Raw genomic sequence first — 26,768 nt, 5'->3', positions numbered from 1 at the left:
GTGATGCTCTCAGACATTTACGACACCTCTTCTGATATGCACAGTTTGGTACAGCCCTAGCTATTTCCCAGCATCAGATTGTACACCCGTGTAACATATGACATGCTTTCAGTACCTTCTCTAGAGACTTTCTCAACACCACAGAAAAATAGCTGCAACACAGTCAAGCTTAGAAAGAATCTGAGAAAGCATATTAAAACCTTAGAAAAAGTGCTTCAGAAGACGAAAAGCAGACACTGACACCAAAGTGAATTGGACCACAGCATTCTTCAGAATGTGTTCTGGGATTTTTCATGTCCAAAAACAGAGGACCACACTTTTGCAGAGAGAAGGCAACTCTTGCCAGACAGTTAGCATCTGCTTCAAAGCTCTCTCACAGATAAAGCTAGATCATCTGTCAGGGAAAAAACTGAACTCCGCCTATTTGCCAAAAAAAATCTGTTTCAGGCATCATTAGAAAAATACAGGGGTATTTTTAGTAATTACTTGTTAAAAGTAAATAGCTAAAAATAAAACTATGATTTCATACTGGAGAGAGTCTAAAGCTAGCACTTTAGGAACAAACATTTCTGCCCTTTGCTCTCCTTGAAAGCAGTAGGATTTCAGCTCTCCGATGCACAGATTTCCCCATAGCCCAGTCTCCTGAGACTATGGCACTGCAAAGATAAAGAAGCTGTTAGAGCAGCCGTCTCTTCCCTCCAAGATAAGGATGACTAATAACTCACTCAGCAGGTCCCTTTTCTTTTGGAACTGCCATTCTTAAAGGCTTATAATTAGTCAAGTCTGACTGAGGAAAATAATGTTTCCTGGGGACTGGTGACCAACTGAGAAAGCTGGTGGCCCAAGATGAATCGATTAATCCTTGTCAGCCAATACCCAAAACAATAGCTTGGCTGAAGTCATTGTTGCTCCATATGAAGCCTGCTTTTACTGAAGTGTGAACCAGCGTACACTGGTGTCAGGACATTTCCAGAGGATGGATCCCCATGCATCCACCAGTGTAAAATCCCAACATGACTAACTTGCTTTAAAAAAAACCCACCAAGCTTGTTGAGTCCTAATGCAAGATTGTTTTGACAGGTGCCTCAGTCAGATTTTCCTAAAAGCAGGACTCAGTTGAAAGCCAACCCGGGCTGCTCGGCCAAGCACTGGAGCCAGCCAAAGCACATGTGCTGTGACAGAAGGAAGAGCAAAAACACCCTCACCCCAGGGCCCTCTGTCTGCCAGCCTCGCATTCAGTGATACCAGAGGCAACATCTCAACAGCAGTCACTTATATTTCCCCAAATATGTGTCCCATACAGCAAAATATCAGGTTTTTTTAACTCCTCAGCTGCTATTCCCCGGTGCTGCTGTTATCCCACATAATATTTGATCTTCAAGTGTCCAGAGAAATCTTAGCAGCAAATGCCAGGAGTTATGGATTCTTATTAGGAGAAATACAGTGCTTTTTGTGTCACTGCTAGAGTCCTTGCTGTGAGCAAATTCTTCAGAGAAGTGAGTCCAAAATCTAAAGACGAGAAGTAAAAGAAGGTTTGTGCAACTGCGCATTTTTGGATGGTTCTGAAAAAGAAAGTAGGCTGATATAGCTGTACCTATGTACTGAGTGGCCTCGGTTCTCCTACTGTAAAGACCCAGGTGTGCTCATTGCTGAACAAGAACAGAAACAAGCAAACACCATATTCCCAGTGTTTCCCAGCAAAGGCAAGCAACAATAAGATAAAATCCTGCAGACTTCAACCAGGAACCACTGATTTTGCAGAGAATTCAGGTCTGCAGATAGAGGTCATGTAGATATTTACATACAGCATTTTAAATCAATTCCTATGACTCATCATAATACAAATATTTTCCTCACCAAATATAGGGATATAAAGATTACCTGTAAAGCTGCAGTAACATTTAACTACTGTCACATTTTAAATATCAATAATTAAATAGTAACCAGTCTGAAGATCACAGAAGGACATAACAAAGACTAAACTTATGATGCTGTGAGAAAAGGTTATTTTTATGTAATAACTCTGGGGATGGCTTAAAAAGCCATCTTGTGCCACTCCACGTTTTCATAATCTACTTCAACTTTCAAGTGAAAGCAATATAAAGGATTAAACCAACTGTAATTTTAAAAATTCTATTAAGATAAAAAAACCTCATGAAATGGCACTTTATTCCTCAAGTACATACTCTCTCCTGCTTTTCCGAGCCACATTTCCCATAAAACAAATTTTATTTGCCAGCCCCACAAAGCCAATAGCACAAGAGAAGTGCAGCTGAGTCCATCTGCCCTTTGCATCTTCAGGAAAACTGGATGCTGGCCTCTCCCTGTCTGGTACTGATGTGCAGGCGCTGCAGAAGAAATAGCCCAGCCTTCAACATTCAAGTTAAGTTTGTAAGGTCTGTGAGGGAAAAACTTATATCTTGTAAACTAAGCAAATACTCTGTGATGTTCATTAAAAGAAAATATAGGCAACCCCACAATCACAATGCTACAGTTATGGCTCTAATACTGCTTATTTTGGAGAACAGAAGGAGATTTGGAGAACGGTACTGAAATACAAAAGCTTGCAGGCCACCATTTCAAGCCAGATTAGGTAGCTATATAGTGATCTATACAGAATAAGCTGGTGATATGACCCCACTTTAGGAGGCAGTAGATATTCCTATTAGAAAAATCATGATCAAAACTATCATCTTTCTTACCGGAGCCAGACAATTCAGTTGCAGGCCCCTTCCATTCCCAAAAATGCTCCTCCCAGGTCATGCCCTAGCATGCTGACAGGAGAGAAAGCGGATGCCTGAACCACAGTCTCTGCGTGCCATTCCTGCACTGTTCAGCAGATGGACATGGGAATTTGCCTTCCAGGGCTCTCAGACCAGCATCTTCTACCAAGACAGCTGCTTTCACAAGTGGAAAAGTTATATCAGTATATGCTAACCTGGCACTACAACCATTACAGCTGTATCAGTAAAATTCCCCCAGGCATGGCCTTATTCCAGGATCAAGGTCTTTTTCCTGTTTAACTATACCAATGTGGACTACAAATCAAAAATCCCCCGTTATTCCAGTGATAGAGTTTCCCCACAGGGCTTTATGCATGCATATTGGCTTACATGTACTGGAGTAAACATATCAATAACTGATAAATATCCCTAGTCTGTTTGGAAGTATATTGGAGCCTGAAAAGCCCAGGGAAAAGGGAGAGAAAGGGAAGGAGGGAGAAGGAGCAGGAGCAAAGGGCTGTTCTGTTGTTTAACTGTACTCCAGAACAAAGAAATCTTGGAGCTACATCTTTAAAGTAGGGTTTTCAGGGGCTGCAGACATCCCTCTCATGTGTTTTATCAATTCCAGGAAAGCTGATGAGGCTGTCTTTCTGAGAAAGCAGGTGGTTCTGCTCCATCCTGCTGTTTGAAATCACCTGATGAGATCATTTCATCCAGGACACAACTTCAGAGGCCACGCTGCAAAGCAGAAATGAAGCGACAGAGCAGTCTGTGAATGAAGGGCATTCAAGGTTTCAAAACCACATCCTCCCTCATCTTGACATGATCAAATCATTGATGAGATGGTGACTGGAACAGCACTTAACAGCTATGAAAACAGGGTGACCAGCCAGTCGGTCAATGATCAGCAAAGGAAACAGAGAGCAGCTCCTGTAATCCTGGGGAGAAAGTAATGAACCTTTGTTCTCACTGTTGTCTGATCTATGACAGATTAAAAACTAGATTTCACTGCTGGCTTTGTCAGGTGATAAATTCAGCTTAGTTTAAGGCAGGAAATCTGGAAAACTCTTATGAATTTTGTCAGCTGTGAATACATGGAGGAGATGCTAGCAATGCTTTTCCAGTTGAATAGGAGTAAATTGAGTATTTGCTGCACTGACAAAGTATAAAATCCAAGCAGAGATCTCACACTTAAATATTTTAAAGTTCATATAGTGTCATACAGTAAAAATCATCTCTGTAGTTTCACGAGATGTGTTCATTCAGCCACTGATCTTTTTATGCCCTTAAAGAAACAACACTCTTACCTCCTCAGTCTAATAGGATTTCTTGAAAACCCAAAATTCCAGTAAATCTCATTGGCTCATGAGAAACCAGTCTGAGTTCAAATCCTTTTCCCAGTTCTTTACTTCCTACTCTGAAAGGAAAGAGTGTCATCACTGATAAAATAAGCTCAAATTCAGGTGCCGGATTTGCAGCCCATCTTTGGGATGAGTCTTTGGGCATGGGAGAGGAGAAATGTCCATTCCTGTCATTAGCCATTAGTAGATGAGTTATACTATAAGCAGTGCTCTTGACAGAGCCCTCATTTCTCCCCTCAGCTCTACAGCAGGACTTTGGGATATGGCAAACTGATTTCTGTTGCTAGCTACTACTTCTGCCAGCTGCCCCCAAGTGATCATTCCGGGCGTGGAGGAATCTGAGGTTGGACGTGTGTCTGTGAGGCACCAGGGTGCATCTTCAAAGAACTAGGTCCTGGTTTTGACACTTTTGATACTGCTTAATGCAGTGACTGTGTTTCCCATTGAGTTGCAACAGAGCAGATAATATAAATAGCAACAATTTGAGTCAGTGTTTAGGTTGCTGTGTGGCTGTGAGATATTAATTTCTTTGGGTTTTGATGAGGATAATGCTTTTGCTTGTTATGCAGACAGTGTAGGATTTTTGCTCATTTGAGGATGAACAAGTTTAGAAATGCTGAGCATTTTTAAATGTCTTTGTGTGTGTGTGTGTGTGCATGTGTGCACGCGCATGTGTGTGCGTGTGTGTGTGTGTATCTCTACATTCTAGAGTAGAGACGCAGAATAGGCAGTGAGTACCTAAGCCCCGTCCCCTTCTGTCACGCAGCGCAGCCCGTAGCATGCAATCCCTTCCAGACACTAGCCACTCTTCTTCGGCAAAGTAGCAAAGCGTTTGCCTTGTGATTAGCTTGGAGAGCTCATTGCAAAATCTCAGTTAGAAAAGGTGATTAAAACCTTTCTGACTTAAATATACACTATTTCCTTTATGCCTGTTGTTTTGTAGGCTGATACCGTCCTTTCCATAGATGGGTCTCTCCTTCCTCAGTGTTTCCCGGTTGGTGTATTGGCAAGCAGTGACAGTGCAGTGCAGTGATTCCTCCCGCAGCCGTGTAGGACACGCTGGCAGCCCCTTCCCAGCTGCGCTGTGCCAGCAGTCCCATCAGGCTGCAGGGCGGCTGGTGGTGCCTCCTGGCAGCATCTGCACCTCTCCGTGGGGCAGGGAGCTCCTTCCTGCAGCATCCAGGGGCACCCAGGCGGGGCACGGCCCAGGCAGTGCTGGCAGAGGTGTGTCGGTGGCCACAGTCCTCCCTCAAATGTCAGAGCATCCTTGTCAGCACAGTCCACGCAGGCAGGATGCTGTCTCCTGGGTCTCCCTGGTGAATTTGCCTGGCTATATATGGGAGCAAAGCAGGAACCAGAGGATGACTAGGAGTGGGCAGGTATCTCAAATCTGCCTAGGGGCTGAAGCAGTCTTTCTTTCTGCCCATTATTAAACTTAACTGTGATGAGTGAGTGAATTTTCTAATATGATTTCTCCTTGTTTCCATTGCCATCTACAAAATGCACTGTTTAATATAGATTCATACAAATATTTAGCTAATGCACTTTAAAAATCACTGCATATTGTCTCAACATAAAGAAATAATGGCAAGGCTCTGTTTAGACCAGGCTTTTCCCACATGGAACGCCTTCTGCTGCTCATGTCCTCCTAGGTAGAAACCACCTCATTTAAATCCCACACCATAAGGCTTTGTGACTATTTCTTCTCATTAGAGAATAGCATCAAGGTGAAGACCTGAGCCATCTTTGGAGGGATGCGATGACTCCATTCCTGCAGCATGTCCCTCTGTCACTGCGGCCAGGGCAGCGAGCCTGCTGTGACAAGCAGGCAGGTGCAGGCAGGGGACCCTCCGCAGATGGGCCCAGGTGCTCTGCCTTGCCAGGGCGGCAGCGGGGTTAGTGCAAGCTTTTTGTTTCTCTTCAGCAAAGCTCCCTCCATGCCCTCAAGGACATTCTTTAAATTCCTTTCTTCCAGCACATTGTTTGATAGCCCATAAATAGCTCCTCTTCAAACACAATGCTCAAAGCCCAAAGTAATAAAAGAAGGGCAAAACTGTTTCAGTGTTTAAGTGCTTATTGTGCAGGCCAAAAGCTTCAGTGCTCCGTTCAGCCTTAAGTAAAAGAAAAAGTATTCAAGAAATGCCGCTTCATTCCTGAGACTCCCATAAAACAAGGTTGTTTTCCATCAGTCATCAAAAATATCTACAGAGCATGAAAGGATTTGAAAATAGAAAGGATGAGCAGAGTTGCAGCATCACTGTGTGCTTTTATGAAATCAGTTTGGAGCTCATGGCCAGGGTTTTCACATGCAGATACCAAAAACAGAACTGTGTAAACTCATCATGTCTGAATTGCCAGCAGCCTTTGTTTATGTTCACAGCTGGAACACGATCAACAATTGCTAAAAAATCAGTCCTTCTGTGATGTCCAATTTTGAGCATCAAGAAGCAAATACATTTCAGAACACAAATTATTTAAGGAAATATTGAGATTATTTTCTTTCATGTGTCATTTCACAGGATTACATGGCTCCATGAATGTGAAGACAAGACCAGGGAGCAGTGATCTGAGTTTTCTTAGTATTAATGTCATATAATATTAGTTTATAAATATCATATCAATAATAACCTTATTTCCTGTTCATTTAGCACCTTCTCATAGCAACATTAAGCCAATTTCCCTGTTTAATGGCAAACCAGTACTTTTGGAGATGGAGGTAGGGTCCTGTGATGTTCTCTCTTTTGGTTACACCCTTCCAAAGGGAAAGAAAAATATTTTGCCTTCCTGAAGGCTTTTTACCTGTGCCATCATGTATTGTATTAACTGCCCCATTCAATATAAGTTTTATATTAGTTGCTGGGATTCACTTCTGTTGTACAAGCACGTGTAATGTAGCATTCTTGAAGCTCAGTGTAGCTGATTAGCATTATTACGAGTAACTTGAAGTCTTTAGATGATAATCCATAGATTATCACTGAGCAAGATATCTGCTGTCAAGTTGCTTCTGGAATGTTGGCTAAAGATCTAATCTTTTTATCCTTCCAAATCTGATCCTCTTGTAACACTATTAACATGCTATGTTAAATGGACCTCAGTATCAGGGATGTTTATTTAGCCCCTAACCGAGCCTAACTCTAAAGCCAGATTTACCTTTACACATGAGAGTATTCTCTTTAAATGTTACAATTCATGTGGTTAGTTTCAGTGCATGCTAAATTGTCTCCCTGGGTCAGGGTCTCCAGGAGGAACACCCTTCCCCTTCCTGCTTCACCGTGGAGCCCTTTGCATCCCAATTCATCCCGGAATAGACTCAGAGACTGAAGACAGTGCACTTACTCTGATGACAGCTGCTATAAATGCTAAAAGTGGCCTGTGAGGCTGGGAATATCCTACAGAAATCAGTCGTGATAACAAGTCATGATGAAGGTATAAGAAATGTCTCACAGTTTGTCAGCTAATGTATCTTTGCAGAGGAGGATCTTTTCTGCGTGAGGAGCAGAAAACTCGCCTCAGCCTGGTAGCTCTCACATGACTTTCCAATGCTTTGGCAGGAGGTGAAGGAAAACTGCACTGTGCAATTAACTCTCATAATTGTTTGCATCAGTGTCGCTGGGACCTGATACTAACCTCCGCAGGAGTGCGTGGCCCCTCTGCAGTGCCAAGATTTCAAATGGAGAGACCAGCAAGAAGGGAATATAGCTTGTCTCATCCTGAAGTGTGAACAGAATTAATCTGGAATGATATTAGAAGCAGAGGCATAAGATTTTTTTTGCAGATGACGCAGAGCGAAGACAAGATCCCATTGCCTAAAGACACAGGTTACAGCATCTAGCTCGCAGCGTGGAGCTCTCTGCAGTCCACGGAAATGCAACCTGAGAATGTAGAGATGTCATGTTCCCATCCCCGCTTTATGGAAAAAATACCATCTGTCTGCCCTGCTCAGGATTGTAACAGTATCTCCAATGGTATCCTGCTTCCAGGCAGGTGAGAAGCTTGCGGGCAGCAGGCACTGCTGTGCAGAGCTGTGGACCGGCACATGGAGGAGCTGCTTCTTTCACTGGGCGGGTTCTAGTCTGTCTCTTGGTTTTCCCCTAATAAAATGACCTGTTTTTAAGGTGAAGCTGTCTTTCTCAGACTGTCTTTTGGGAAATTAGAGGGTTAGTTTTTCAACTTGATCTGTAACTCTGACAGTTTGACCAACTAACTATCCAAAAGCATGACCAAAAATTATGACACTTTTCTTTCTTCTGTAATGTGTAAATCCAGCTTTTTCCAAACACTTTGCTACTTTTCTCTAACTGTTCATGTGTGGTTCAGGAAACAAAAAGGGAGGGGAGTTGTGCAAGACGTGGTCCTTACAGACCTGAGGAAACTGTGCAGCTGGTACAAGTGGCATCCCCAGCTGGATGGGGAGCACCGAAGTGGAGCAGCAGCTGCGCCACCACCCCGCACGGTCCCTGGGACACGGGGGATTGGCACGCGCAGAGGCATCCCCAGCTGAGGGAATCCAGAGGCTACACAAATCCAGACTCACCCCACATTAAAGCAAGGACAAAACCGATTCCTAACACAGCAAAATACATGCACCTTAATAGGAATTAGCACTGGCAACATTAGGCCCATAAACACAAGAAAACTATAGATCTGTCTGTAACAATAGGACAGACAAACTGAGGCTTCATAAAGATTACTAGGCACTTTCCTATTGCTAAACTTCATTTTACAGGAGGTGTTTTTCAGCTACAGTGATGGATGTCTGTAAAGTGTCTAACCACAGTTTCACAGGTTCCTTAGTAATTCAGGTGAAGGGGGTTTTGGATTAATAAGCATAGCTACTTCTGCCTCCTGCTCCCAAACTGTATCTGGTGATACACAAACCTAAGAGTCAAATAAGGATTCAGGTGTGTTTATAAGATTACATTCAGAAGCCAGAGATAAAAGACACATTTTCCCTTTTTTTGGAATAAATTCTAACATGAAACAGTCACATCTGTGGAAATAAGATTGCTCTATTACAGCAGTCAGAAGTAGATCAGGCTTACAGATAGAAAGCTCCAGCTGTACCAAAAGGGGAAAGTGATGCTGGCAACTATTTGACTATCAGTTGAAAAAAGGAAATCCCCTCCAGGCCAATGTGGAAATGACGGGTGAAGAGAGCATCTTTGCTGTTGTGATATTAATAGCTCATTTGCAGATTTTTACCCAAATCTATTCACTTCAAAAGCTCAGCTCGGGAACTGAGAGAGAGGTTTTTCAACAAAACATTAGTCTCAATTAACTAAATGTAACTAAGATAAATGAGCTGAAAAAAGAAATTGAAGCACATAAAACTGGTGAGGCCATTAAATCCATAAAGGGAAGATGCTGAAACTTGGAAGGTGTCCTAATTGAATCCTGCAAATACTCTGAGGCAGGGTCAAAATGGGATAATAGGGGCCCTCTTAGACCAGAGAAGCTGAGCAGCCAGACACTATTGACACAGACAGTCGAATAACAGCACGGCCCATAGCAAACGCTGTGGACTAAGGTAGGAAAGAATTTTAATGAGCAATTTGAGTCTCATACATGCTATGGAAAAAGGACTTGGCATCCTTCCCCATGTTAAAAAAAGATATTGCCCTCCAGATTAAAGCTTAAGTCACAGCATCTTCCAGGGAGGATTGAAAGGGACCATAATAGAGTTTCTTTCTTTAATCATGATATACTGATAGTAATACATATACATAAGAGCTATGTTGGATCAAAAAGAGCAAGCTGAAGACTAACAAAATAAAATAAAATAAAAATACAATAAAGTACTGCTAACAGATTTTAAGGCATTATTCCAAAGTATTATGGACAGCTGTAGTAGGTAAGGCACTCTTATATAGACAGTAACTTAACCAACAGTGCACCTTTAAAAGACTATTTTCTCATGTCTTCAGAAAGAGGAGCATCCCAGTGCTCTCAAATAAGGCAGGTATGCAAAAGCAAGCAATATCTTGTGAGATGACAGGCTCTGCCATTAAAAACACAACAGAAGGACCATCGTGGACAGTGAGGGTGAAAGAAGCAAAGTGCTCTTCAGGCATCAGGGGGCATCAAAAAGCTCAGCTGCCTTCTGAAAAATATCAACGATAAGTTATTAGCCCTGGGTAAATGAGTCAGACGTTTCTTCCCCCAGGAGCTGTTACACCCTGCGTGGCCCAGCAGCAGAGGGCCAGCAGATGGCTGCTGGGGAGGCCTTTCTGTCTGCAAAACACAAAATAAAAAGAACATGCCCCAGAGCACAGCTGATCTCCTAATGAAAGAATTACCCTGGTTTCATCTGAAACCCCAGCGTGCAACGGCAGCTCTTGCACCCCAGGCAATGTCAGCAACAGAGGTGGTTTTGCTGTCCCAACTATATTGCACTTGAGAGCAGAGCCTAGCCTACAGCAGTGTATTAGTTGTCTATGTTATACTTTAGGCTACAAAAGTATAGTATGATCAGTTGGCAAGACTCATGAAAGCCTACTAAAACCATTGTGAGACTGAAAGAGCAACATGTACTTTATTTCCTGAGCTCAGCACATGATACGGCATGTAAACCCTCCAGGAAAGCAGCATTTTATTTTTTGAGACATTGTACTGCTGCACTATTGTGAGCGAGGCACCCTTGTGAGATTAATTTCACAATCAAGCTGTTGAGCCAGAGAATGCCATTCTGCTTCATCTGTGCTTGCTATGGCTTGTTAAAAGGACTCATTCTCTCACTGCAGCAATGTTCATTTCCATTTGATCATTTTCGTTATTTCTAACCAGCTTTCTATAAATCAGTATCTTCCAAGAAACCCGCAAAATTGGTCATAATGGAGGTCTAAGCACATATGGTGCTATATTCAGATAATGAAATATTTGTTAAACTGTGCATGGCTATGTATGCCCCTGAATGTGCAACCTCGCTGCTATTCACAGGTCTTCAGAAATAGGTCTCCAGCAATCCTGAGCCAATGCATGCAGCTAAGACCATCATGAGTATCACCTGGAAATCAGACAGACACAGTAGTCCTTTCAAACTTTCCTTTCAAAATAATCAGGAACTAAAAACTTGAAAGCAAATAAGCTTCTAAAACAAAAGGTACGCAAAGTCTTTTTTCCACCAAGAACTTGCTAATAGTGACAAGTTTCTACCTATTTGGAGAGGCTGTCATTATTTCTGACAACATAAAGTAAATCTTTTACAGAAAAGGTTTACACTGTTGAATTTTTTTTCTTTTTTCTTTTTCTTAGGTAGATTCAAAAATCTTTTCAGTGTTTTCTACATCAGTGTCTTCCCTCCATTTTTTCACTAAAAAATCAAAATGGTACAATTTTGCCTGGGTAGATTATTTCTATTATTTATTTGTGCATTTTCATGTAAACAAGACTGACTGCTTAATGGAAAGTCATCTCCTGTGTTTCTCATATAAGAATGTATCTTTTGTCCCAGAGGCAGACATGAATAATTGCTTGGTTACATCTACTACAGTACTTTGTTTTTTTACCATGAATCTATTCCCTGTGCAATGACTAATTAGCTGCTGCCAAAAGGAAAAGGAGGCTTGGAGTGCTGTTTGCCCATTTTTATTCCCAGTGAATTGCTCTTGTTTCTTTACACGCTCAGTTGTCAGAGAGGCCAAGGCCTGACTCTAAAACCTTGTGTAGCAAAAGTTCAGCCAGCTGCTCCGGACCCTTCAGCTGCGATATGATGAAACTCATAGCAATAACAGCCTCAAACTCCAGTTATCAGGGATGATCTCTGATACTCAGATGAGGGCCATTCTGGTTACATCAGCTAGTGGTGGGGCAGCATTGCTGGGGTGCACCAAAATGTAATCCCTTTGGGCACTGAGTTCACCATCGAATATACAGGACGGTTCCATGACGGCACAGGTGACTCCATCGCCTCTCCTGTGGACACTTCTATGGCTTTCCTCACCACAGGACTGCAATTCGCAGGGCTGTTGAATTCACTTTTGAAACTTCAGGAAATTTGGAGGTTCAATCAGATCTTTCTCCTGGTTTCTAATAAAATACTGCCTACCCAACATGTCCTCAGATGAAGATCCAGCTTATTGGGTTACATAAATATAAATATGCTGAAAGTAGATACTAATATTTGCATGGCCTTATTACTGGGTTTTCCTAATAAGCTTTGCATGGAGATGTTGAAATAACAAGTTCTAGTGAAGTCCTAGGAAGCCAGTGTAAGTCAGAGTTTCTATGAATTGGGAGTATACGCTTCTCACTGAGACCACAGGGAGTATTCCTGTGCCAAGTGTTTAGTCCCTGGCTGAATGCCGCTTTCAGATCTCTGGCTGAAATCTCTGTAGCTACTGACACTTTTTGAGGGGCAATAGCTACTGAAAGCAATGGGGACTTTTCTTTTGACTTCAGCTAAAGTGAATGCGCTATTAGGTCAGAATGTGTATGGTACCTGCAGTTAAAATGATTGCTGACTTTGCTACTAAGAGAATATTTTACTTGTGCTTCATTGTTTGAAATATGACCAATTTCACACACACTGGAAAAAAATGGAGGCAGAAGACTAGAGGCAATGTGAGCCAGGAAAAAAGAAAAGGAAAAGAAAGGAACAGAGGCAACTGTGAGGAGTAAAACTGTAGGGAAACACATCATAACCAAAGGCAGAAGATCCTGTTTTCTTTTGCTCAGACTTTTGAGATGTAAACATTTTGAAATGGAGGCTTTAACATCGCAGGCTGAAAGTGTTCATGTTGAGGGTCTGCTTCAGGCTGTGTTACTCTGAAAGTATCAGCTAGATCCAGGGGAGGAAATTATCTGTGATCATGTAATTCAATGCTATATTACAAAGAGCATACAGCATATGGGGGAACTGAACTAAGATTGTGTGGGAAGTTATGATTTGGATATTTCCTAGCAGATGAATGTTTGACCTTGTGAGTGTAACATTACCAAAGTTCTCTCATGTAACACTAATATGGAGCTTCAGGAGCTTCAGTCACAAACTTGACAAGTATCTCCAGTGACCAGGTCTCTTGCTGTGTCTCTGCTTTATTAAACATGGCAAGCAAGAGGGAGATGGAAAGAGTGAATGAGAATATTAATTGCTTTGAAAAGAACAGTGTTTTGTTTGTGTTCAAATTTATACAGAGCCATTTACTGGGGTGTCTGGCTTTTAGCCCATGTAAGATAATAATGAAAGGGTTAAGAGGGAATGTCATGGATAATTATTTCAAAGTTAATAATTATTTAATTAATTTCCAGTCTGCATTTTGCAGTAAGTCGATCCTTCTCCCATTGAATTCCATGGCAGTTTAGCAGTTCACTTAAAATGAGAAAGATTCCAGATCTATCATGTAAAGTAAAATCCAGCATTTAAATAATCCCTTTTATTCTGAAATTATAGAGCCTTCTCCAAAGATGTATAGTACTGTTATTCCCGTTATACAGACATAGATACTGAGGTTACACAGCATCACCCAGATGGTCAGGTGTTGGGGAAAAAAAAGGCTACATATGCTGCTTGAATAAATATGTTTCAAAGAAGCTGGAGATTTTATTTCCAATGGATAACTTACCATTTTTATTATTTATGAAGGAAGTTCAGCTTCTCTTGCAATCAGCTTTTAAATGCAATTTGGAAATTCTTTTCTGAAGTAAAATACTACCTTACCTATTAACTGTTAAGACATCTGTTATCATCTTCCCTAAATATCAAAATTAGCTCAAGGGCTCTCAGCAGTGTAGGTAAAATTAATCACTGCAGGGAAAGACAGCGGTGCCAGGCAGCTGCGGCACCGCAGAAGGGGGAGCGGGAGAAGGGGGAAGGGGCAGGGCACAAGGGCTGGCAATGTGGGGAGGGATGGGCCTTGCCCCCCGCACCAGCCCGGCCCCCCAGCTGCTCCCCTCAGCGGCAGCAGCAGGGAGGTTCCCCAGTTCCTGCGTAGGCAAAGCTTTGGTGTGGCCATATCAGTTCTGCTGCCTTGACGGTCACCACGGGCAGCATGCGGCCTTTCTTGCAGCCATCCTCAAAGGCAGCAGCGTCATTTTTAGGTTTGCAACAGACTTGGGAAATCAGGAGTAAATCTTCCCAGGTTTCTCTAAGAGCACCTGGCAAGCACAGGGAGTACATCATAGCTGCACCTTCCAACACAGTGTCCAAGATTTTTTTTTCCCTAAGGGCATCCATACCCTCAGTCTGGGTTTAGACATCTTCCCAGGCTTCTAGCATGCTCCAATTCCCCTCGGACATACTGCGGAAAGCAATGAGCATGTTGCTCTTTGCATCATTACTCCGGGTCCTAGGATGAACACGGGTTGGACTTCTTGTGGCCTAAAAGCACATGGGCTCCTTCTGAGAGCAAGATGCAGATTTCCAGTAGTTACCATGGGCAGATGGCTGATTTTGCCTCACAGCAATGAATTACTTCCCCATTGTCTGGTAACTCAAATTGTTTCCATTGGAAACCATGTATTAAAAAACCCAGCAAATAGAAAATGGTTTTCTCTTTTTTAATAATCGTGTTAACCAGCATTCCCCAAAATATTCTTCCCATTTATGTGTCAGTCACAAGACAGAAACTGCTCATGAATTATCACTGCATGTAGGAAACTGCCTTGGCTTTACAGATATCAGAACAAAGCTGATTTTTTTTGTTGTTGTTATCATGGAAGAAAAAGTTCTACTTCCTTCAACCTGCCTACCATCGTCCATCTGAAGCAGAGCAGTAGGTATAGTAGTTTCTCAGAGGCAGCTGAAAATACTGACATGAACTACTCATATGCCCATAGGTCTCTGCCCCTGCTCCAAATCCAGTCTCCAAGACTAGGCTGGGACACAGATGGAGTTGCAGGGGACCATGAGCTCTCCCTTGTGCTGTCTAACATGTTCCCTAAGCCCAGATGTGGACAGAAGTTTAGTGCATCCAAGTTCAGAGGAGGCAGCTAAGGACAGTGGGTTGTAAAGGAGTGTGTTGCAGAAGAGGATCGCTTATATTCCGGTTGCTACTGCTCTCTGTAGCAAGTCTCTCTTCAAAATGTGGCTTCTGCCTGTCTGTTTAGCAAATGCCAAATCGTAAATGCTATTGTAAAGTGCGCAACAACCTTTCTGACTTCAGAATATACCAGTCACAGACTGATGCTTGGAAGAGCTTGGGCAGCAGCAGCCGCTACAGAAGAGGAGCTCGCAATATGCCTGGGAAGCCTTTCTCCCTGAGTGCCTTTATCTTTTTTTTCAGTAAGAAGTCACACTTCTCCACATTCCTAAGTGATTTAATTGAGGTGGCAGGTTAGTTCACTGAGTATAATTTCCCCCACCTTGCCTAAATGTAGTTTCCACTTTGCAGTTCTGGACACCTCTCACCAATCTCATGTCTCACTGATACTTTGCAGTTAACGTTCCTGGGTTAGAACATGGGTTAGAACAAAGTTTATAGGCCAAACTGAGGTCACATCTTTCTCTGTAATAAACAGCCTTCCAACATGACTGCCTAATTTCTTCCCAGATAAAAAAAAGTTTCTTTTTATGGCTACCTTTTGTTTCCTACTTTGTATCCAATTATCACTCTAATGAGCCAACTTTCCACTTATTCCATTACTCTGCATCATAGACATTGTACTCTGATCTGAAATTTTTCCAAATGCTCTAAAAAGCTACTGCGCTCCCTTTGTACACCATAACATTAATATTTTCAAACAATTCCACTATATTAATGAGTTATGACCTTCCTTCCTAACATTACAAATACTTTTCTGTCTTCTGCCCCTGGCTCTGAGTTGGTTTTCTCTCAGTTGTTTATTCCTCTCTTTAGTTAAGAATATGCTGAAATAATTTCTTAACTACTTCATTTACAACATAGCTTTGATTTCACAGAATGTTTCTATTTTCCAACCTCTAAGGTTTTTGTTTGAATATCTGTTGGCAAATAGCAAGCATTGTTCTTGCATTTGAAATTACAGCTGAGACCCACCCAGTGGAACAAAGTTATTTATTTTCATTTAGGTGCTTGGGACAGCAATAACGTCGAGTGCCTGCTGGCCTTGGGGCAGGCGCGCAGCTCACCACTGGGCTGGCTGGGCGCCGGCGCCTCTCCAAGGGTCAGCCTGGTCCCCGTGGCCCGCACGAGCGGCGCTGCCAGCGGGAAGTCACCGTCAAGCAGCAGCGAGAGCACAGTACCAAATGCAGAGTGTGCCTTGGGGATTGTATGATTCAAGTTATTCAAGGAAATGAGAGCAAAGCAGTAAAGGGTATCAAGAGGCACTTTTGGCAAGAGGCTGATTGGAGAAGCATTGTGCATACAGTTCAGGAGGGAGCAGAGAAGGGGAGATGAGGAATAGTGCAGAAAAATGTGTGAAAGAAAAGGAAAAGGAAAAGGGGGAAAGAAGACAAAAGTGTATGAGGAAACAGGTGGTTTCTCTTGCTTTTTGTTAAGTGGTGCAAGGTTTATAATCTGTAAGAAAACTGTCTCATCCAGGTCAAAATCAACATAGATATTCCCCAGTAAATCAGTGCAAGTCCTCATAGTTTGTCTTATCTGAGCAGAGACATCCATGCCTGTCAAGTTGCATAAAAATCAGTAGACGCTAACGAGTATTCACATAAAACGTCAATCAGATAAAGAACTTAAACTGCAGCCACTTCCTAATTTTGAACCAAAAGACTGGTGAACTGAGAAGCAAGATTTTGTTGATTCTGCAATGTGCTCTCTCGGGAGGCTCCATTAGCCCCAGGAGCCAGGGAGTCTCCCGCCGCGGAGCAGAGCGGGGCCTTCACCCTGGCACAGGAGAGCAGGGGAGGGGAACCCTCCCTCTTCCGGGTAACTTCTTTGGGCTTCTTTCAGCATGTTGGGATTCTCCAAATGGGACATACGCTGCCCAAGAGTGCACAGGAATCGTTCCGTGGCCAAAACCCAGACCGAATAGCCAGGACTAACTGGCTGCCGGGGTAACGTTAACGGGCTGGCAGCTGCTGCCTTTGCCATATGCATCGAGTCTCTGCGGCTGTGGCCGCAGGGGAAGCATCTGGCGCCACTGCTCTTTGGCACGGGCTCAGCCTGCATCTTGCTGAGATGCCATCTTCTAATTTGCTTTTTCCTTAAGGTTTTGTAGATTCCATGGCAGTATTTTGCCTCTAATCCTTGAGATGCTAATGCTCGACACCTCAGCAGTTTCGGTTCTGCCTGTGTTTTTGCTTTTCTTATCTCGTGGGGCGTCAGTCTGTGTGCTCTCACAGCATGGCAGCAGCCTGCCCAGTGGCAGCGAAGCAAGGTCGCATGGCGGTGCTGCGCAGAGCAGGCCCTGGCTTACAGGGCAGAGAGGCAGCGAGGTGGGACCCTCCGCAGGCAGCGAGACCAGCTCCGAGGCCTCGCCCGAGCACGATGGGCTCTGCTCTCCATGCACATCAAGTGCAGCCTCACGCAGCCTCCCTGGGCACACGCGCACGCAGCGCCCAGCCCTGGCCACCGCGGGGACCGTGGCAGGAGAAGGGGCTAGCGTGCAGAGGACTGCACTGGCAGGAGCGGCAGGGAGCCGGGCAAGGCTGCATGTCCAAGCCGCAGAAATGACAGCATCTACCAGCGATGCCTCTTGTACCTTTTGCAGTTGCTGTTTTGACCTCTGTCTCCGCATGCTGCATTGCTGAGCCTAACTGCCCTGTTTGGGAAGGTTGTGTGTCTCCTCTGTAGCCACCCGACACACACTGCAGAACAAGAACAGAGCTGGCCTGTTTTAAAGTCATGGCCCTGTTTAAACAAACTGTTTAAGGGATCAGAATTTCAGTCTTGAGCTTTAATTCACAAACATGCAGTGGAATTGTGTCTAGCTGCTGACTGCTCACTGGCAATGATTTTTCCCTCTTCCTATTTTTGCTGCTGTTTGTTCCCCCTTTTTGCTCTGTGCGTGTTGAAGTCTGATTTGCATCATTTGTTTACACGGGGAGGAAGAGGCAGAAAAAGAAGAAAACAGACCATAATCAATTTGAACAAAAAGTTGCAGAAATTACCACTTCCAAATTTTCTGAGGAAGTTACCAGCTTATCAAATATCAACACAGTCATGCATATATGCCTTTTTTGCTCTTAAGTGAAGCTATGACAGCAAAAAGTCTTCTGCTTTTCCTTTCCTTATAAAATCACTGTATATGTGTACTTTTCCTTCTCTTTGGAAGTGATAACAAATTGTAGAATCCTGCAATCTGATAGCCATCAGAAGTGGAATTAATAACAATTTATTTCTTAAAACATAAGTGCAGACATTTCAAAGGATTCCTGATTCCAGGAGGGAAATAAAACTCCTGATTTGCAATCCAAGCATGCAGCCTAAAAGGAACTTAATTACATGAACCACAAACTTCCTATTACAAGATATGTTTTTAAAAAAGCTTTATGATTCTGGTATATTGCATTGTAATATAGCATTAAATTTACTCTACAAAGACTGATTTTAAACTCTTCTGTGGGAAAGAAGTAGAGAATTAAAAATAGTTATGCTAAAATGACTTTATGAAAATATGTGATGGTAAAAAATTTGAGTGCATCACACAGACATCTCTGCAAACCAAAAATTTACCAAGGTGGTCTCAATGACACTCCAAACACTACTGTTACATGACTGATTTCTTCACTATATTTCTCTCTCTGTTAACCCTGTAAAAGCAACAGCTCTACAAGCTGCATCATCACTAACAACATTTAATGCAGCTGTCAAAAAAGGAGAAAAAGGGAGAGAAAGGAAACACACATGCATATGGTAGGGAATTTAGGAACACTGGATTACAAAATAAAATTGCTTTCATAAACTGATCAAACACCATCTTAAATTAAGGTGACAGGAAACTCATCAACAGAAAGTTACTGGACGTTGGAAGTTAAAGATCCCAATTTCTGTGTTTTTGGTCCTTACCTACATAGCCACAATAGCCAAAAGGCATAATAGCTTGTCAGCTTCTCAGCAGCACAGCTACTTTTAAACTGTTCCATTTATATGTAATTTGATTTATGAAGTAGATCATACGATTAGTAGTAGGAGCAAAATCTCATCACTAAGAAGGATGTTGCTTCCGCTGCCTCTGAACTGACTGAAAAAGATCAGTGTCTAAGGGCCACTGCGGGAGGCTGAAGGAGACCCACTCTTCACCTTGGGTGCTTGGAACAACAAGCTAAGTGCTCACAGAAGGCAAATTTTATTTTGGATGGATTTAAAAAAAAATTACTTTATATTTCTTCATTTCCCACTGTCAGCTGTGCCTTGTGGAAATGAATAATAATCTGTGATGCTGGGCACTACAGAGATCTTAGTAGTTTGTAAAGTAGTTTTAATCTAACCTTTATAGAGGGTCTACACAGAGTAGGAAGTTTCCCGTTGCACTCAAGATCTCTGGCCCAGCTTTGTTACTCAGGATTTTGAAAAGAACTTGACCATAAATCAGGTCTCGCTTACCCTTTAGTAAAGCAATCCCAGTGTCAGGCAGAAGTAGGGTTAGGAAAGTAATGAAGCCTCAAGCACCCTGTGGAGTGGGGCTGCAAAGGGCCTGCCAAAGGACGTGTGGGACTACAGCAAGGTTGCTCCCAGGGCAATTTTGGTCTTGGGGCCTTGAATGGGGTTGGTGGGTTCCGTTCTGGCCACACCTTAGGTTAGGGTTAGGACTCAGTTGGTGTGTGACTCTAACACTTATCTCTGGTGAGGCCTGAACCTAGACCCACCAGCCCCATTCCAGGCCAGAGGTAAAAGTTGCCCTGGGAGCAAACTTGCTGTAGCCCCGCATGTCCTTTGGCAATCCCTTTGCAGCCCCACTCCACGCGGGGCTCTAGGCTTTATCTTTCTCCTATCTCTAAGCCTAACCCTAGTCCTAACCCTAGCCCTAATCCCTGATGGGCCCTGAACCTGATCCCACCAAGACCAGTTTCACACCCCACCTGAGATTAGGGCTAGGTTTAGGGTTAGGTTTAGGAGAGCAATAAAGCCTCAAGCTGCACGTGGAGTGCGGTTGCAGAGGGCGTACCAAAGAACTCATGGAGCCTTTGAGATGCTTTTGAGGTGGAGGAGACCTATATTTACATCCATCTATTTGTGCAATAGTATAACTGAATAAGAATGTAAAAGCTTTACCATCAGTGACTAAGGAGCACAAAGATTAGAGGTGGTGGCAATTTGGTAAGACTTGGTGCTGCACACTTTCTGGAATCCTGATTTAAAAGCTAATTGTAAAAGTCTAAATAAGTAACTTTTTTTTTTTTTTTTTTTTTTAATGGAGGAAGGTTAGGGCTGTCCACTTTCAGTAATCATTAGTATTATTAGCCTCCAATAAAAATTCAGCAAATCCAACATGTCATTTTGATCACAGATAAAGTACAATATTACAAATATTTACAAAGCAGAGTTTGGATGTATAGTGAATATTTAATATCTGATAATTTTCCAAAATACATATTTCAAGTTTTCTGAGACTGAGGAAATGAGAGTGAAAGAGATAATGTTAGTAGGTTGTGGAAGCAAATCTCCATGTTGCATAATGACTCTTTGTATCCCTCCCATTTAAAAATCTCATGGGAGTGCTTTATACATCCAACTTCTTTTCCGTAGGCAATCCTGGTCATCTAGAGAAGGCAAACAACTCATTTCCTTTGCAGTACAATTATTTCAGAAAAACCTTTCACCAAAGCCAAAAATGATAAATCATTCAGAACAGTAAAATCGCTTGCATAAACAAACACAGCTTCTCTTGGTAATTCTGCTTTCTTGCTCTAGGCACAAGCTTGTTACATACGGCAAGTGAAAACACTCGTGGTTACAGTTCCCCATTCCACAGTTCCCATTTCAAACTTCTTCGTAACCATGCTTATCAAGCAGCAGTTACATAGGGCGCAATTCCAAACATTTATAATCAACCTCTTACAAACAATAAACTTCGTCTAGTTAGCCCCTAACTCACTTTGTACTAGCATAGCAATCTGCAGATCTTCCTTGAAACGTTAGTACTATTATTTGTCAGGAGTCAGCACAGCCATTTTTTCTCATAGTGTTACATGCAAGGTTTTGGTTATATTAACTCACAGCGGTTGCTGTATAGCTGACACATCCTCAGGCAAAAGGACAAATTCAGTGTCTTTTATTTCCCTCTTTTCCTGGAGTTGGAGTATACATCCACGAGACGTCCAAGAAGCAACATCAACAACAGTCGATGGTTTCCACTGGTAGTGTGCATCACAACCTACTCACCATGGCATTTCTGGGCACCCTGAACCAGCTTGACTAACTTAGTTCACTCATTTAGCTGTGTATATTTCTACTTACAAATCATTCTTCAGGCTAAGCCCTCTCCACATTGCAACCATCAGTCTCTGAGAATTGAGAAAGAATGTTTCTTTCCTTAGTCTTTTTGGTTTTCCTGTTTTTCAGCATCCTCTGTTGGGTATGCTTCTTGCTCTTCTCAGTGGAAACCTAGGCATCTGTCCCCATCTACTCACTTAGTGCTACACCAGCTTACTAAAAAGAAAATTCAGTGTAACTTAACTTGAAAGGTAATGGCAGTGTTACAGTATACAGTGTTACAAATCAATATTCAAATCATTTACTTTCTGATCAACATTTTACTTTATTATGAATACGGTTTTTTTGCACTGCCATTTCCATGTCTTTGAGAAAGTCATTTACATTTTACTACATTTTTTCCTTAAAATTTGCAGTGAGTGGGAGATTTTCAGGCCCTCGAATTCTACTGGTAGTCAATACTAGATATTGTTGTCTCATAACGTGTGCCTCTGCAGTCCTCGCGATAAACATCTACCAACACTCACCTGATCATACTGAAACTGTTTTTTTGACTGATAATTGTTTTCAGTGTGCAAAAAATCATATTCTGTTTTGCACAGCCACCTCTGAAAGACAATATGGGTCTAACAGCATGTTTGGAAAAGAGCATCTGCTTAATGTCGTAGCAGTACCTGCTCACTCAGCAAGGCTGTCATTAGTGTCAGCAACGGATGCAGTCACTGCTCCATCTTCTCAGCAGTGTTAAATGATAGAAGCCCAAACGAGAGGGCTGGAGCCTTGGCTGGTGGGCTGCACATGGGACAGAAGAGTTAGCAGGAGATATACATAGGCATTACAAAAGTTTTTCTAAGGCCGCAAAAGTTTCTCTAGCATGAATCTATCAAGAGAAAGAAATTTAGCCTAATATAGCCCTTTCTGTGGTATACAAGACTTGAAAGAATTTCATAACTTACACTGGATTCTGGTTTTAGCATAAATTTAATGTAATGTCTTTCTTCCAAACCAAAATGCAACTAGGACACTAGCTAAAATGGAAATGGAAATGTTTATTTAGCTCAGGTCTGATCTCAGAGAGCTTTGAAGTCAGAAAAAAAAAAAAATCCTAGCATTTTAAGCAAGGTAAGATCAGGACCTTAACCATGGAAAAAAAAAAGTATAATATATATATATCCCCACGTTTTGCAAAATCTAGTCATGACAGTTGTGCTTTTGTACTGGTTTAGTAGGTTGTGTTATGTTTGTTCTTAAGGAAAAAGAGTAAGAGGGTATTTGATTTTAGCATGCAGAGATCACAACAACAACAAAAAAGCAACCTTTGGATTCTGTTATCAACCTAAATGACAGGTATTTGAAAATACATTGCTTGGTCATTTTAACACTAAGCTATGAAAAACCCTCCCCCTGTACTGCAAGAAATAGTATTTATACTGTTTTTTCCTGTGAGTACTGTTATTTGCTCTTCCCTATCCCAAAAGTCACCCCAAGCCCCAAATGCTGCATCACATTAGAAACCCAAAACACAAGGGTTTTGGCATTGTTTGTGCTCTTGATTTCAATATTAAGGAATTGTGATTTAATTGTTTATTTTAGATTCCTATATTACAGCAAAATTGATTCAAAATTTACAGTTGGCAGGTCTCTAGCAGCATACAATGCTGTTAATTAGCATGGTGTTTCTTTGACCTGGGACAATCACACATTTCTGCATACTCCATATATTAGCAAATATTGACCTATTCATCATTAAGATTTCTTCCTTAAATGAGTTTTAGACAAATTTCTGTTAATTACATTTTCTAAAAATGAAAACATAAAAAGGCCATATAACATTACGACTGTTTATGATAGCCTTTCATTTAGAGCCAGCCCTCCAAACACTGCAGAAAATGATGTCCAGCAAAATTCTGTTAGGAATGCCATCTTGTGGTTATAAGCTGTATATAACAAGGACTATAAGTATTTTTAATTCATTTTTTACTAGTAAAATACCATCTAGGCAGAAAAGAGCTATCTATACATGGCCCTTCAGAATTGTACATTATTCTTTTATTAACCACTCCGGATGAAAACGTCTGTGAACATGGCTTTCCTGTCCTCATCTATATATAATGCTAATTAATTACGCAGGGAGCATTAGTTTCATTAGGAAGTGGGGTGCATTTATTAGCATTTTAAACAAAATCAGATTGCCACATGCAGTATAACTCAGTAAAGGAGCCCACTAAGTGCCTATTTTATTTAGATATAATTTAATAAATTAGTCTAAAATGTAAGAAAATATACTCACTTTTTTCTCAAAATATGTTTGTGGAACAGATCTCTGTGAACACACTTTTACTTCCTCTAAGCTTTCCAGAGCATCTTTGTGGGTAGATAAAAGGACAAGTTTAATTACGAAAATGGAACATTGGACTTTTCAATTTGTATTATTTAGACCTTACTGTGAGTTGAAAATGAATTGAAAATGGCTGTTGAATCACAAATTGCTCATGAAAGCACAGTGAAATGCCAGGTAAACAAGAATGGAAAGAAGGGGTTCAAAAGCATCTAATAAATTTTAAAAGATTTCTAACTTTTAAAAGCCTAGAAAAATGAATAATCAATAGCTACATTCAATCCAGCTGACATTTTCATAGGCATTTCACCACTGTATATGTTCTACTAATTTTCATAATGAAAGCAGATATTGCACAAACCATCACAATACATACTGTATAATGAAATTTAAAACTAATGAGCCATACCCTAATAGCCATGGGTCAAGTCAGAGTGTGCATTAATAGTCCATTTGCAATTCTCTAGTGGCAGAATGAACAAGGCTAAACATATCCAGTAGCCTATTCAGAGCAACTTGTTCTGCATATGAATAATACTATAGCAGAACTGAAATGATTTCACAATCTCTAACGCTTGGACCGGTCTTCTTCAAATATTGTTCATATTTTTGTTAGCATTTAAGTTATCATTTCACTTAACTCCTGGGGCAGCCAAAAAGGACTGCTGTCTTTACTTAGGTTGACCTCTATCATAACATGAACCAAAAGGCTTCCCTGAATTAGTCCTCTTTCTATGAAATTTTATCTTTTTAGAAAATCATGTTAATCTAATATTGCCAGACTAGAGAAACTTTCACCATTGTTATGTGCCTTTATCTCTACTTACAATGTGTCTAACTTCTACTTACAATTACTGGATCACTCTTCCTGTGCTAGACTGAAGGGACCTTTATTACCAACTTTTTACTCCAGAGATGGTGCTTCTACGCTAACCTTCCTTTCACTAAACTAAGCAAATTCTTCTCATTGAGGCTTTCATGTCAGTGCTTCCTGTTAATCTTTTCTATTGGTCTCATGACTCTCCTCTGAGCTCTCTCCAGTTTCCCAGGATTACTGGAAATTGTGGATCTTGGAGTTGGGCACAACATTTCTTGTGAAAGGTTATATCAAAGTCAAACACAGACAATAATATTACTTCCTTAACAATACTCCCATTTCTATACAGGAGGATCTCACTGCTCCTGTTGGCCACAAGGCATGCTGGAAATTCACGTTCAGCTGAGCATACGCACCATCTCCAAATAGTTTTCAAAGTCCTCATTTCCCACAACGAAGTACTTTATTTGGTAAGTATGACCTGAAACCTCTGCTCCTAAAGACACACCACTTCTTTAAGCTGCAAATGCAGTTTGCTAACGGCTCCTTGCCAAAGAATTCCTCTTATTCTGTTTAAGTGACCTGGCCCTGTCATTATTTAAGTTTTGTGTCATCTGTAAACTTGATCAGTTATTATTTTATTTTCATCTTTCCTTAACAAAATCATGGTTAAGAAGCAAATCCTGCATGAACCCACATAACAAATCTGTTCAGTTACAGCTGGCCTTTCAGAATTACATTTAGAGATCTCTCAGATTTGGACCCAATTAGTGTCAGAAGGAATTTTTATATTGTGAGATGACATTTTGTGTGTTTCCATAGCAATAACTTATTTCAAATAAAAGAAACTGTATTTGAAAATCTGAGAGTATTCCAAATACCAATGTAAAATCTCTAAATAAGATGCTAGAGGCACAATCCCTGTGCCACATAACTGAGTTTGTAAAGCCTGAGAAACACTTTTTATAAATTATGCATTCCTGCGAAGCAGAGGAAAAACATCATGGTTTCATGTATTTGGTTAAATTTTACGAGATACTGCACATAAGCAGTTAAATCTGGTGCTTTATAAAATTCTGTTGGATGACCTTCCTACCAAATGTCTAGTTTCCTATGCTTTATCCATCTACTAATAGCCCATGCTTTACTCTGATCCTTGCACCCGTTTCATGACACTGCAGTCAAGAAAGTGGCCAGAAACCACCTTATACAGCTACCTGAAAATAAAACCTGCCCGAGTAAAAGGCACAAATAACACAGATCCACCTCAAGGCCAGAAGACTCTCTGCAGTTAAACCTAAGCTAGAGAGCAGGACCCAGCCTGGACTGCCTTTCGGATTGCTGTATTCTGAAAATCTGAAACTGAAGCAACAACTCCCACTTTTGATAAAAGTGCTGAGCATATTTATGACTAGGACGAAAAATACTAGCATTTAAATCTTTAAGTTGCTAATATGTTTAGAATTAACTGCTTGTTAATGTTAATTCACTGAAATTAACAACTCACTTCATACTGCCATTTCAGCCATTCAAAAGTCATTTTTCAGCCAGTGATCCTGAAAACATATAATCTAAGTAAACCAAATCATTGCTGTCCAAGCCAACTGTTGACAGAAAACTGGTTCACCCCTCCACTGAACTAAGTACTACACTGAACTAACAGATCGTGTGGAAATCCGGAATCCTAACACTACTGCTATACTTTTATAGTGCCCATCTCTAGAGTCCACAAGCAGATGTGACGCACAAAACCACTTCATATTTAAATTGAAGGTACAAAAACATCCAAAATTTAATTCATTGTTTAAAAACGATGAGTAAATACTGTATTGTTAAAGCCTTCAGACATTGCAAAACGTACCCTCTAAACAGGCTCTTTAACCACTGCCTTTACGCACCTCTACTTAGGTTCATGAAACAGTATCAACTGTGACAGTGGTCAAAGTGACACAAAAATATCAGTTTGGAATTTTATTAATATTTTCCTCTTCAAACCAAGTTTAAGTTATTGCCATGAACTTTGAAATATTGATTGCTAGATAGAGTCATGCCAGAATAAATCTCTGTTAGGGATGTGGTTCACTTCTTTCCATCTAATAAACTAACTCACTCAAGGTAGGTCACAGATTTCTTGCTTAATGTTGTTTAAAATCTGAGCTTTTTTCTTCTAGGTGCTGTTTAGCAAATCAAACTCCTCATTTCAGATATTTCTAGAATGTATCATAACAGTTTGTGACAAATTGTCCTCTGATGACAAATGGTATTAAGTCCTGCGAAGCCAGG

The 26,768-nt window shown here is 41.3% G+C and overlaps 1 protein-coding gene across 1 annotated transcript in view; it reads right to left on the bottom strand.

Moving 5' to 3' along the window:
• Window positions 1-20,453: 20,453 nt before the first annotated feature.
• THNSL1 (threonine synthase like 1) overlaps window positions 20,454-26,768 on the bottom strand; it is a 14,731-nt gene continuing 8,416 nt past the window's right edge. Inside the window, exons 6-8 of the transcript XR_010883515.1 lie at window positions 23,621-23,694; window positions 22,005-22,122; window positions 20,454-21,546 (exon numbers count right to left, since the gene is read on the bottom strand). The gene's annotated coding sequence lies outside the window, so the exon portion shown is untranslated. The remainder of the gene's footprint in view (window positions 21,547-22,004; window positions 22,123-23,620; window positions 23,695-26,768) is intronic.

The sequence above is a fragment of the Apteryx mantelli genome, chromosome 2 (genome assembly GCF_036417845.1).
Source record: "Apteryx mantelli isolate bAptMan1 chromosome 2, bAptMan1.hap1, whole genome shotgun sequence".
Lineage (NCBI taxonomy): Eukaryota > Metazoa > Chordata > Aves > Apterygiformes > Apterygidae > Apteryx > Apteryx mantelli.
Note: the sequence above shows the minus strand (reverse complement) of the source record. Positions and strands in the feature narration are given on the sequence as shown.